This window comes from Equus caballus, chromosome 3 (genome assembly GCF_041296265.1).
Source record: "Equus caballus isolate H_3958 breed thoroughbred chromosome 3, TB-T2T, whole genome shotgun sequence".
NCBI classification, from domain to species: domain Eukaryota; kingdom Metazoa; phylum Chordata; class Mammalia; order Perissodactyla; family Equidae; genus Equus; species Equus caballus.
Window position 1 is genome coordinate 35078821 of NC_091686.1, and position 12048 is coordinate 35090868.

Sequence of the window (12048 nt, forward strand, 5' to 3'; positions counted from 1 at the left end):
CGGTTGGCCCCGGTTCCCGGGTGGCCGCATCAGCATCGCCTGCGTGGTGGAGAGCACACATCCCAGGGCCTCTGTCCAGCCTGGGAGTCTGCATTTAATCTGCTCCCAACAGACTATTCTCTGGCAAGTTTGAGAAACGCCCGCACGCAGGTGCTCAGACCCTATCATGGCCTTTCTTACCAGCCTAACAGGTGCAGATACAGCCCTGCCAAGGGACGTTCGTCAGCTGGGGCAGGGACTTGGCAGGGAGGGGGCTGGACCCAGATCTCAGCCCTTGGGAACCTGGGGTTGATGACAAGACCACTGCTTCCCGCTTCACCGGGTACGGGATTGACCACTCCTGTGTTCTAGACGCTGTCCTGCCTGATTCCATCACGTGGATGAGGCTTCCGAACCCCACCCCCATCCCACTAAGCCGGGATGACACTGGTGAACAGAGCAGGGGCGGCGGCAGTGCCACCACGAATGTGAAAGGACCCTCCATGTGGAGTGCAGCGTGGCTCCCGTCCCTGAATGCAAACTCGGGAAGAAGCACCGAGTCCTCCCTCCCGAGCCCGGAGTGCCCTTCATGCTGCTCATGGAGCTGGCCTGAGCTCACGTTCCTCGGGGGCGAGTCCCCCATCGGGCGTCAGACTTCAGGCGTCTTTCCGACTCTAAGCACCAACCCCAAGGCCGACCATTGGGAGAGCCGCTGAGATTTTCACGGTCCCATTAAGTTAGTTAATGGCTGGGACTCTCTAGTAGCAAGCCCCGCACAAGTGTGGGCCACCGGATAAAGGTGGCGGGCGTGCCCTCAGGAGGAAAGGGAGACCCCCTTCCCTGACCACTGTGTTTGGGGCACCAGGATTCCGAGCCCTACCCAGTACGAGGGGGCACCTCCCTGAGGAGGGCAGGGCTCCCCCCTAGAGTCAGACGTGGCTGGGCCTGCAGTCCCTGTGTCGCTGCACACCTTGCTGCGGTCGCACCTCGTCCCCCGACCCTATGGGATATCGTGGGTCCCCCCAGAAGTTAGCGAGCTGCTCTCTAAGTGCACACCGCTGTGGAAGCGGCCTGGGTGCAGCTCAGTGCCTCAGTGCACCCCCGCACCAAGGCGCTGGTTGTACATTCTCGGGTCCAGGGGCCAGCCCTGAAGATCCCGCCATGGCCACACTGCTGGAGGCCAACCCGACGCCGGGGAGGTCGATGGGTCACCCTGGAGAGGAAAGCGGCTGCCCATGAGTGCAGCCACAATGGATGTCCAGCACAGATATTTCCTGTGACAATTCATGAGCTCAAATCAATGGGGATAATAGAGAATTAGAAACTGGAACTTGAAACTTTTGCGTATTGAGATTCAAAAGACATTTTAAATGACTTTGTATGGCAGAAGGGAGAAGACCTGGCTAGCTGTGGAGAACAATTCCTCACCCCGCAGAAATGAGGCAACTCACCACATCTCGGACGACCCCAAATGCATAACCTTTAAAAACAACCCCAGAACCTGAGGACCAAATTCTTGAGAGACACAGTCAACCCTGACCCCACCCAGGAGGGACCCCCAGGACCCATACCGCTGTCAACAAGAGTCACAGCAAAGGCCACCACTGGATGATCCCAACACATGACGGAGCTTTCCCCAAACCCCAAGGCCCCAGCCTGCACCTACAGGGAGAACCTGTCCCCTGCAGATGTGGACTGTGGTGGCCTGGTGCCAACCCACCCATCTACTACAGTCACTACTGCACAGGCTCAAAGCCAACAGCAGACGCCGGGGGAAGCCGGACTCCTCCGTCAGATCAGGGTGGTCCAGTGGGTCCGTCACTTCTTTGAACAAAGCAGCCCAGACGACCTGGATTCCATCTCCAATCCAGAGGAGGCCGCAGCCACCCCCCAACCCAGAGAATGTTCAGCAGCCCCAGTCGGCCTCAAAGTCTGATTCGTCGACTCGCGTCATTCACAGCTCTGACCAGACCCACAGCAGGAAACACAGTCGACGTCTCCAATCTGCTGGCTGACACCCTGGGACGCGAAACTTACTCCAGACGAGGCCCAGCCTCAGGCGAGCTGTGCCCAGCCCGTCTGCTCCGCTCTGCGTGGAAAAGTGCTCCGGGAAGACGAGGTGCTCCTCCAGGGCGGCCCCCCGTCCCAGAAACACACACGAGAGGAGAGCAGACAGTGAGCCACGGTCCCCGGGGGGACCAGATCTCCCGCTGCCGGTGCTCAGCCGGTCTGGAGCCCGGCACAGCGAGGGGAAGGAAGAGAACCGCCCGCCACTTACAGCTGGCGGGGAATCCAGACAGAAAACACAGCTGCTGCCCTCTGGCTGCCAGCTCCCCCGCCCTCCGGCGACACACACAGGTGTTTTTTGAATCTGTGACTTGAGGCTGCGCAGGGCGGAAGGCTTTCAGCCCGCACACAGCACACACACACTCACGGGCACACCCGGCCTGTCGTCTGTGGTGGGACACGGCTGACCGTGTTACCTTGTGGAAGGAGCTCCTCAGGGCGGTGGCTGGGACTGCACCTCCCCCTGCCAGCTTTTTCTGATGTCACCCTCACACTGCCCCGGGGGCCTCCACAGGGACACGGGCTTCCAGGCAGGTTTCTAAGACTTAGCAATGAAAAAGCTCCCCGAGCTCCCACAGGCTGCCCATAGGCAGCCCAGGGCCCCTGCAGCTGGTGCAAATGCCACTTATCACGTTGAGGCCCAGCCAGAGCTGGACCTGCCGCTTCATCAGGTCCTGCTTGAAACGGGGGCGGCTCTGAGCTCCAGAGAGATCATGTCGCAGCACCCCAGGGTGAGCCGGGGCTGGCTCGTGAGTCGGCGTGGAGAAATCTTAGCAACGATGCTGAGGGGGAAATGCAGGGTGCAAGGAGGAGCATCTATAACCGTGGACTCAGTTCAGACGGCAAGTATATGAAAGATGCAAGGACCGTGTGCTCAGCAAAACAATGGCCCCAAAGCTGTGCATGTCCCCACCCCCAAAACCTAGTACATTTCCTCCCACGGCTGTGGGAATTAGGTCAATAGCCAGATGACCTTGAGGTGGGGAGACAATCCCAGAGGGACAGGCACGTGCAGTGAGCAAGGCCCGGCAGGGACAGGGCAAGTGGCCAGGTCAGCAGAGGAGCGAGCCTCCCGGAACCCCTGGCTCAGCTAGGATGAGAAGAAACCAGACGCTCTTTCCACCAGCCATGGGCTGGGGAACCGTGTCCGAGCCCAGAAGCACCCAGACGCTCCCTCTCCCGGGGGGTCCCCGAGTGAGCAGCTGGAAGCAAGAAGACATCTCAGACCCTGCAGTGGACAGAGCGCCATCCTGGGGCCCCAGGGAGAGCGGCATGAGCTCGCCTTCCAGACATTTGAAACGCGAGATAAATGGGGCTAACCAGGGCTGCAACCCAGCCTCATCCGACCAAGCTCCTGGTGAGCCAGGAGTCGACAGCCCCTGTAGAGGCCGGGCGGGTGGAAGGGTGCTGAGAAGCCGAGAGGGGCTCCCCGAGAGGCCGCGTGCTCAAATCCAGCACCAGGCTGGGGGCTGAGAGCTGCAGCCCGCTCCACAGCGGGGCCGCACTGACCAGCGGGACACTGCAGCTGCCCACCAGAGGACAGGCTGGGAAGGGAAAGGAAGCACACAGACCCCACTGCTGTGCTGCTGCATCAGCAGCCCCCAGAGTGTGCCCCGAGGGACCCAGGGAGCCCCAAATGCTTTCAGAGCGTCTGCAAGATCCTGCTTTGGTCCATCTCTGCACAGACGGCTCAAAGCCTCGGTGGTAGCACGGGTGGGCCTTCACACAGACGGAGGTGCAGCACCGGATGGCAGCCGTGGTCACCCTGTCTCTCCCCATACACTCGCAGAAAAACAGCAAAAAGCAGTTTCCATTAAGAACGTCCTCGATGAAGCAGTTGAAATTGTTAAGTGTGTTAAATCTCAGCTGTTGAGCACAGTCCTTTTACATTCACAGTGTGATGAACTGGAAGCACGCGGCGGCTGCCTCGCGGAGGAGCCTGGGGCTGAGCGAGCTGCGGGCTGGACTGCCGCGTGTTCAGGGACGTCACTGAATGATTTAAAGATGAAGGGTAGAAAGACCACGGTTATTCAGGCTTGGGTTTGGGGCAGACGTTCCTAAAACATGAACAGTTAGCCTGTCCCTTTGAGGAAACAGGTGATGGTATTTGTGGCCAGTGTTAAAATTGGAGCTTTCGAGTGAAAACTAGAAGTTTGGGAAGCTTGCATCCATCACCATCAGCTCGACAGTTTCTCAATGTTTAAAGACTTTTCTGACAAGATCGGTGGGGATATTAATGAATGGATCTTTTTCTATGTTGTGAGATGAAAGGTGTCACTCTTTGGACGCTCCACGTGACTTGGTGAGCCAACATTTCCAGGTGACAATGCGATGTGACAGGATCGTGCATGGGGAAGAGATTAGCCCCCTCCCCCACACCCCCAGAGAAAACAGACACCAAACTACAGGGAAACAACCACGAGAGTGATGGCTGATGCCTCTTCAGAAAACGATGGACTCCAGAAGACAACAAAATGACATTCTTAAAGAAAAAATAACACTGTCAACCAGAGTTCCATATCCAGCAAAAATATCCCTCCAGGATGGGAGTGGAACCGTCATTTTAAGATAAAAGAAAGCGGAGGGCAAATTCGTTGCTGGGTTAAGAGAAGTTCTTCAGGCTGCAGGGCAGCGATGCCAGTGGGAACCAGCTCCACAGGATGAAGGAAGTATGAGACCGCTTCCCTGGCTGGCCTTCAACTTCCTAAGAGTCAAGGTGACAGCAACGTATTAGGGTGTATGACCTGCATGGAGGCAAAACTGTGCATCTCACTGTGTGTAAATTGCCCTGATTTTTGTAAACAGCGAGGGGCTTTTTGTTCTTTTGTTTTTAGAGTGGCCCTGAGATAACACCTGTTGCCAATCTTCCTCCTGTTTTTTGCTTCTTCCCAAAGCCCTGGTACACAGTTGTATATCGTAGTTGTAAGTCCTTCTCATTCTGCCATGTGGGACGCCACCTCAGTACGGCCTGATGAGCGGTGCCATGTCCGCGCCCAGGATCCAAACCCACGAAACCCCGGGCTGCCGAAGTGGAGTGCGTGAACTTAACCACTATGCCACCAGGCCGGCCCCCAAATTGCCCCGATTTAAAAAGCAAACGAGCCCACAGCAGGACCCTGCAGTGAACATGGGGGACAACACCAGGGGACCGCCGCTGACAGACCCAAACTCCCCGTGGAGGGTCTGAGACCTGCGGGTTCTCCCGAGCAGGGGCCGTGTCTGTGCCTGCCCTTCTTCCTGAGCACCTGTCTGTCTGTCTGTCTCCCGTGGATGCTGACTGCACACTTTCAGCACCTCGGTCCCTGGAGCCTCAGAGCAGCCCCTCGACACCTGTGGAGCGAAGTCACTCACCCACTTCCCAGGAGCCCTTCCCGCTGGACAGACAAGAGCCTGAGGCTCCGGGAGGAGAAACGCCCGTGTGAAAACCACACGCGGCACGCAGTCTCCTAGCACCGCGACCACCTGCTCCCACGTCACCCCACCCAGAGGAGAATAAGTGCCCTCCCCCAGAGGAAGGCTGGCGCCATCGTGCTGAGCAGCGGCTCCGAGAAAGGGCTTGGGTGGTGGCGGATGGCCCGCCTGCTGGGAGCAGAGGATCAGTGTCGATGTTCAGCAAATCGCTCTGCGCAGAGAAAAACAGATCCCTCGGCGTAACTGCTGAGTCCCTGAGCGGTGGGAGTACGAGGTGTTGACTGGCGTCCAAGAAAACTGGACACCTGTGCCGCTCAGGATGCCGGACGGCAGAGGAGCTGGGTGGGGAGGGTGTCCTTGGAGACCGGCGGCTGCAGGGGGCCGTGCAGGCAGAGGCCTCAAGGACTGAAGCCTCAGGAAGGCTCTAGAAGGAGGGGCAGTCTCACCCCACAGCAGCAGGGCGTCCACCTGAGACCTCGCCAGCTCTGGGGACGCTGAAGGAGATGAGGCAGGACCAGAGGGAGCAGGCCACCGTGAGGGCTCTGCCTTCGTCTGCTCCAATCCCCTCTCCACTCGGCCCCCTCCTCCTGGATGAGTGTCCTGGGACGAATGACCACAGCAACTGACCGCAGCCCGGGGGCTGGAAACGGCAAAAGGGCCTTCTCTCTCAGTCCTGGAGGCCAGCAGTCGGAAGTTGAGGCGGGGCAGGCCGCCTCCCTCTGACACTGCGGGGGACCAGCTGTCTCGGCCTCTCTTCCCCATGCTCGATGCTCATGGTGGCCACCAATCCCGGTGTCCCTGCCATGTGGACGCATGGATCCACTCTCTCCGCGTGCCTCCGTCTCCTGGCAGCCTCGCCCCTGCCTGTCTCTGCTGTGTCTCTCTTTTCTGCCTCTTACAAGGACACTCTACTCGGATTAGCGCCCACCCTCGTCGGAGATGACCTCATCTCCGTCCTTACCTTAATTCCATCTGCAAAGACCTTATTCCCAGTAAGGGCATGTTCTGAGGCTCCAGGTGGACGTGAATTTGGGGGACACCATTCAACTTGATGCTCCCTAAGGCTCTGAGGGAGAAGTGGCCTTCCCTGCACCCCAAGGAGCTTCCAAAGTGTCAGGACTGCCGCCTCCTTTGCAAATGGACCCCTCCAGCCTGCCCTGACCCCACGACGTGTCCAGGCCGTGAGCGGGACGTCCCTTGGAGACCTGATGCTGAAACCTGCTGCAGTGCCTGCCCTCTACGCCCGGCCCAGCCCTCAGTCAGGCAGCGCGGACGCTGACCAGCTCGCCCCGCAGAGAAGCAGACGCCCACGGCCACGGCCGCATTACAGCGGCAGGAGCGCAGAGGGAGGCCGCTAGTCTTTGCACTGCACCAGCCGCTTCCAAACTGTGCTCCCAGGACCCGCAGGGTTCACGGGGCACATCAGGGGCCGTTGGACAGTGGGGGCAGCTCCAGGTGACCCACCTCCACATAGACAAGAACGGCTCTGTTTAATCCATTTCCTGCATTGGGCTTCCCATGGTTAGGAAACTATTCCGTGGCTGACGAGGGTGAGGCCCAGCCCAGGCTCCTTGCTGGCTGATGTCAGGTGCAGAGGACTAGGGTCACCGCTTTTCGAAGGCCCGTTCATGAGCTGGACTTCAGCGTGTCGTCCTGGCTCTCCTGCGCACGGGTCCCATCAGAGCTGAAGTGGCCACGTGCGAATGGCTGGGCTCCAATCCCCATGTGTGTGTCTGGACGTCCCAGCTCGAAATGCAGCCATCTCTGCGCTTAGCAACGAACTTTGCGTCCACCCCCATCCTGAGGCCCACCGGGGAGACTCAGCACCCATTTCTTTAGCTGAGAGAGAAAAGAGGAGAGGGAGAAACAGAAACAGAAAAGCCGCAGAGAGAGATGGAGCGAACAGGGAGAGAAAGTGAGCGACAGACACAGGGACAACAGAGAGAGAGGGAACCAGCACCTCCCCTGTCAACACGATTCACTAGAGCTCGTGACAGCCACGATCTAGGCTCTGTTTATAGCCTTGTCCCCCCGAGGAGAGTGAGTCCCTGCCCACAGCCGGCAAACTGGCGACCTGCCTCCTCCCGACACCTAAGCCAGCTCTGAGTCTGTCTGCCATCTCCCCAGGCCAGCTGCTGCCTGCCGCCTGCCCTGTACCCAGGAGGGAGGGAGGAGGGGAGGGAAGGAGAGAGGGAGGAAGGAAGGAGGAGAAAGGGAGGGAGGGAAGAGGGGAGGGAAAAAGAGAGGGAGGAAGGAGGAGAAAGACAGGGAGGGAGGAGGGGAGGAAGGAGGGAGGGAGGAAGGAGGAGAAAGACAGGGAGGGAGGAGGGGAGGAAGGAGAGAGAGAGGAAGGAGGAGAAAGGGAGGGAGGAGGGGAGGAAGGAGAGAGGGAGGAAGGAGGAGAAAGACAGGGAGGGAGGAGGGGAGGAAGGAGGGAGGGAGGAAGGAGGAGAAAGACAGGGAGGGAGGAGGGGAGGAAGGAGAGAGAGAGGAAGGAGGAGAAAGGGAGGGAGGAGGGGAGGAAGGAGAGAGGGAGGAAGGAGGAGAAAGACAGGGAGGGAGGAGGGGAGGAAGGAGGGAGGGAGGAAGGAGGAGAAAGACAGGGAGGGAGGAGGGGAGGAAGGAGGGAGGGAGGGAGGAAGGAGGAGAAAGACAGGGAGGGAGGAGGGGAGGAAGGAGGGAGGGAGGAAGGAGGAGAAAGGGAGGGAGGGAGGAGGGGAGGAAGGAGGGAGAGAGGAAGGAGGAGAAAGACAGGGAGGGAGGGAGGTTTTGTGGAAGAAGCTGGGTTTCTCCTTGACGGGAGGTGACTACAATGAGGGCACAGCAGCACATGGCGCCCTGGGTTGGAGGAACCGAGCCTGCAGGATCACACTCGGGCCCTGGGAGCAGCTGTCCACGCCCCCCAGCCCCCATCCTCCAGGGCTGTGGGCTGCAGACGGCTTCCCTCACCCCCTAAAGGGACGGTCAAGCACCCCGCACCCTGCTCTGCTCTGCCCTGGCTGCCCAGGCACCCTCTCTGTGTCCCGGGAGCTCTGGCCACTGTTTTTTTTTAGCAGCTCTATGAGGTCTAACTCACGTGCCACACGATTCACCCATTTGAGTGCACAATTTGATGGCTTTACTATGCTCACAGAGTTGTGCTGCCATCACCACAATCAATTGTAGAACAATTTCATCACCCCAAAAGGAACCCTGTACCTCCTGGCCATCACCCCCACCCTCCCAGCCCCCTCCCAGCCCTACACAACCACTGATTGACTTTCCATCTCTGTGGTTTTGCCTGTTCTGGACATTCCCTCTAAATCAGAATCAGGCCTTTTGTGTCTGGCTTCTCTCACTGAGCATCATGTTGTCAGGGTTCACCCACACTGTAGCGTGTGTCAGCGCTTTGTTCCTTTTCATGGCTGCATAGTACTCCACTGTACGGATGGACCACATCTTCTTTTTTCACTAGGTAATGGACACTTAGGTTATTTTCACTTTTTTTAAAAGATTGGCACCTGAGCTAACTTCTGTTCCTAATCTTCCTTTTTTTTTTTCTTTCCCCCAAAAACCCCCATCCATAGTTGCATATTCTAGCTATAGGTCCCTCTGGCTCTGCTATGTGGGATGCCACCTCAGCATGGCCTGACGAGTGGGTTGCCAAAGCGGAGCACACAAACCTCACCACTTGGCCACAGGGCTGGCCCTATTTTCACTTTTTAGCTATTCCGAATAAGGCTGCTACAAACCTCCGTGCACAGGTGTTTCTGTGCACATATGTCTTCATTTCTCCTGGGTAGACGCCCAGGAGGGGCACTGCTGGGTCGAGTGGTCGCTCTCTGTTTAACCTTTTCAGGAACCACCAGACTTTCCCACAGCGGCTGCCCCGTCTGACGTTCCCCCTGGTGACGTACCGGGGTCTGGTTTCCCACACCCTCGCCAACGCTTGTCGCTGTCTGACTTTCCGTTTCAGCCGTCCTAGCAGACATATCTCACGTGGCTTTGATTTGCATTTCCCCGCCGGCCAGCAATATTGAGCCTCTCCTCGCATGCCTGTTGGCCATTCCTATATCTTTGGAGAAATGTCAACTCAGATCTTTCGCCATCCTACAACTTTATGTTCATTTTAACATGAGAACAGAAGCTGAAGATCATCCGAGTCTATAAATTACAGGAATGAGCTCCGGGCTCAGACACCCCAGCTCGATCCCCATCTTGGCCCTTCCAGCCACATGGCTCTGGGCAGATGACCTCCAGGTGACCTTCAGCATCCTCACCAGTCCGATGGGTCATGACAGAGTGACCTTGTCCCACGTCTGTGGGCAGAGAAGTTGGGCATCTGCAGTCAGCAGGTGGGGACCACTGGGCACAGACGGGCAGCGACAATGAACACCCCTCACCCAAGGGGACAGAGACAGAGCTGGGGGCACACCTGTTTTGAACAGATCGGTTCTGGGTGGGTTCAGAGGGACAGAGGAGGAGGAAGAAGCCATGGACAGACAGATGACCGTGGTGGGGGCACGGGGGGTGAGCCCCAGCTCTACCGTGATGGCAGGAGCCCCCTGCGCCTGCCTTGCCTCGTCTGTGAGTACGAGGATCCCGCTGGTCCCATGGGCGCTGCCCAGGAACACGTCACAGTGGCCTGGCCGAGCCTTCTGAGATCAGTGGTAGACGCATTGTTGTCCTTAAAGGCTGCTCTCCCAGGACAACCACCCTTCACCCCCCAAGTTGGGAAAGGGCTTCCAGGCCCCCAGGCAGATTGGGATGTCCCACCACCCCCTTTCCTGCCCTCTCGCCTCCCCACCGTCTGAGGACCTTCCTCCCACCCTCCATCAGCTGGGGAACCCCCGGAACCCCCCTTGACCCCACCCCAAGCTCAGGGCGGGCCTGCTTATTGATTGGCCCCTGAATGGCTCAGTGTGGAGGATCCCTGCCCTGCCCACCAGGACTGCCCCCTCCCATCTGTCTGGACCAGCAGCTCGGCCACCAGCTCCCTCCCAGGGCCTCTGGCTGGGCACACGGCTCATTTGAGGGGATCAGCGGTGGGTCTCAGAGCTCCCAGAGCACGGTCCTCAGGCTTTGGAAATTCACAGACCAGCAAACCATCAATGACCTCTCAGGGGTCACAAGGGCTCTAACTTTTCTTTCTTTCTTTCTTTCGCCCAGATACTGACATGAAATTTTTTACACTACTGTTTAACAGTCTCAATATTTCATAAAAACACATCTTAGCATCAAAAATATTAAGAGGAAATCATCTCAGAACAGAAGACGGTCTTTTATAAGAATTAATTGGACTTCATGAAATCCCCAACTTTTCTCTTATTTTCCTCATTTCACTGCAGACTGGTAGAAACGTTGCCACAAGACCTCAGATCCGTGGATCAGAGTTTAGGAACCTCCGTTCCCATCTGGTCCTTCCCCGCCCCACTTTGTGTTACAGAAGAGAAAACCGAGGGTCCGGGTGGTTGAATGCCACGTGGCAGCAGGGCCCCTCCACTGCTCTGACCTTCACAACTGAGCAGACAGGTCAGGTCGGCTGTTTTTAGCCAGAACCCACGCAAAAGGTCACCCTGCAAAGAGCCGTCAAAGCTTGGCTTTCAAAATAAGCTGGAAATATCAAAGCAGAATGAAGTTAGTCCATTTCTAAGTCTAAAAATAGGTCCCATAACAGAGTCAGTTTCACGAAGGAGTCCTCCCGCTGTCTTAGTGTAACTGTAGTATCCAAAACACTTGGCTCTGATTTTTTAAGTGCTCTGTCAAAAGAAAAAAGTGACAAGTCACTTCCAATCTGTGTTAGATTGCCAATAATTTAGTTTTCAGGTGAATAGTCGTTTGAATAGCAGCAAGAAGTTCTAAAATCGGTCTGATGCCTGGGGACGGGCAGGGACGTTTCAGACGGTCCTCACGCTGAGGCACCTGAGCGTGGCTGGAGGGGCCTTCCATCCAGACATGGCGTGCGGCTGAGACCCCTCTGGACAGCCCGCATCCCGGGGGACCAGAGCCACGAGTCAACAAAGCGAGCGAGGCTTGTCTTCTCGTCCTGGGGTCTGCAGTCAGCTCCGGGCCCTGATCGGGGCCCCCTGTCCTGGAAGACGAGAAATCTCACGTTCACTGACCCTCCTCTGCCCTCTCACTCCCCCAAAACACTCGCTCTGCTTCTGCTCCTCGTCCACATGCCACCTTCTGAAACGCCCCACACACCTGCCCACGCCAAGGCCAGGTCCAATGTCCTGGGAGAGCTTTCCCCCACCCCAACCAAGCTCTGCTCAGACGAAAGGACCCTCCTGTGCTCCTCCGTCTCCTGCCCCAGAGAGTGTCCCCATCCCCCAGCACCAGGCAGCCTCAGGGGTGGACCCTCTGCCTTATTCCCCTCGGCACACCAGGGCTGGCACACACTGAAGTCCACTGGGCCACCACAGGGCAGGCGCAGCTGAGAAGGGCAGCTCTGGCTAACCCAGGGTGGGCCAGGCCCTCACCCATCCGAGGAAGGCGAGGATGCCCGGGTGCCCCGGGCGGCTCCAGGCCCAGCCCCAGGCAGGGGTGCTTCCTTTCAGCGGCAGCAAGGAGCACAGGTCCCCAAGGCAGCGGTGAGTCCACGGGGCCAAG